Raw genomic sequence first — 2,388 nt, forward strand, 5'->3', positions numbered from 1 at the left:
ACCCACCGAAGAAGTTAGATGTCTGGTGAGCTCTCGTGATTAAAACACCTTCAGCCTGCGTAGATTTTGGACAGGAGGTATGTGACCTAATAATGGGGGGCGGGGAGATGTCCCACTTCAACCCTGCCCAAGGCTACATGTGTGTAGTCATGGGCAGGGTTGAACTGGGGGATTGCTTGAGGGCATGTCCTGTATTTATGCATGGGTGGGGGGGTGGGGGGGATGGCTCAGTTCAATCCCTGCCTAGGACTATGCATGTGTAGTCCTGGGGAGGAGTTGAACTAGGGGATTGCTTGAGGGCATGACCAGTACTACGCATGGGGGGGGGGGGATGGTAGCCCAGTTAAAACTTGCCCGGGGCTATGCATGGGTAGTCCTGGGCAGGGTTGTACTACAATAAATCCTTCAATCCACCAAACCCTGAATAAATGATGTAAAGAATTATATTAACCAGCCATAGCCATACCTAAAAAAAAAAATAAAATAAAATAAGCTAAGAAAGAGGTGTCAGAGAGCCTCCTTAAATGGTGGGAATACGAGCCTTAATCTCCATTTATATTCAATTATCATGTCAGGAAGCGTTTTGATACAATCTGATCATCTCCATCACAAAATAACAGCCCAGCTATGATAGGCCCGGGAAAAGGAGGGACAATGACGTCAAGAGTAAGGTAATATGAAGGTAACAAGTATGAAATAAAGACGTCTTTAGCCTGAAACAATCCATCATATGAGGAAACTGACGACAGTGCTATCATCTTCTCCATCACAAAGGCCAACACACTCATGATGAGGCCAAGCAGAAGGAGAGATAAGGGAGCCTGGAGGAGCATTGAGAGAGTGAGTCTAAAAGCAGTAAGTTTCATTTCATTGTATTTCGTCTATTAGGGCTCAAATATGTTTGCATGCGTCGGCCTTGGTTACCTAATGGAGACTCTCCATGCTGCTCGATCTCTGGCAGCTCCCCATTCAATCCCTTGTCCCTGAGGTCACACTCTTATGACTTCATCTCAGGTCTTTTTCGGTCTGTCTTTCGCAACTCCACCCCCAACGTTCACATTTTTCACTTTCTGCACCCAATTGCCATCCCCCATCTCCATCACATGCCCAAACCATTTCATTGTACCCTTCCTCATCACAACACCAATGTACCCCAGTCTCATCTTTCCTCTTACCTCTTCCACCGCAAACCTAGCCCCCCTCCCCACAAACCTCGCATTCAGGGAAGCCATGTACGTCCACCAAATCGCTGTCATTGCTGCACGTTTGAGCCAACTAATATACTCTTCCTTTACTGCCCAGGTCTTACAACCATACAACACTACACTCCTAACACATGCTGCATACAAACATCCCACAGCACGGAAGGAGAGCCCTCACGATGTCAGGAGAGGCAACAGCTCCCTGAACTTCTTCAAAACCACTCCTCACCTCCAGCACATAACATGTCTCCCAAGAAAAAAAAAAAAAAAAAAACTTTTCCACACACTCAAGACTCACCAGCATGATCAGTCCTTTCATGGCTGACAATCTCCAAGTACTCTCCCTAACACAGCACACACATGAAATCAGCAGTATCAGGCAGTTTGCTTCTAATACAACTACATCTTTTATGCACCCACTTATCACAAGATGGAATTACTTCCCATGTCCTAGTAGCAAACCGCACATGGCTACTTTTCCTCTTATTTGACAGTACTGCCACCAACCCTTCATACCGTCACCTTTGTTTTATGTGCATTTACCCTTGTGCCCCATACCATCTCTCCACTACCTAGATCTTTCCTCAACCTCCCTTTCTTTCACTACAAGCAACACACGATCATTAGCATAGAACACCTATCACTGGAGTTCACTTCTGAAATCAAGTCAGAGGATTTTAAGCACAATGACTAACCCCTGATGCACACCAACCTTCACAGAATACTCATCACTGAATTCTCCTTTCACTCTCACCCGGGTGAGAGCACCCACATACATAGCCATGACCACTCTAACCAGCCACTCCTCGATCCCAAACTTTCTTATTTCCCACTTCACCACCTCCGTAGGAACTCTGTTCAAGTACAGCTCCCTTTTCATTCCTATATATTTTCCTGAAGTTGTTGAACAACGAATATGGTATCAATGGTCCCTTTGACTGGTATGAACCCTAAATGCATCCCCTCAATATTCACTCTTTCTTTAATCACATCTTCAAGAACCCTCACTATTACCTTTATTATCTGGTCCAAATGTTTTGTCTATATAATTTCGTCTTTCCAGGGCATCGCCTTTTCCATTGTACATTTCCCACTTCACCACCTTCGTAGGGACTCTGTCAAAGGCCTTCTTCAGATCAACAAAAATAAAGTACAGCTCCCTTTTCTTTCGTATATATTTTCCTGA

This window comes from Coenobita brevimanus, chromosome 30 (genome assembly GCF_032717465.1).
Source record: "Coenobita brevimanus isolate Jiangsu-jjx chromosome 30, ASM3271746v2, whole genome shotgun sequence".
Lineage (NCBI taxonomy): Eukaryota > Metazoa > Arthropoda > Malacostraca > Decapoda > Coenobitidae > Coenobita > Coenobita brevimanus.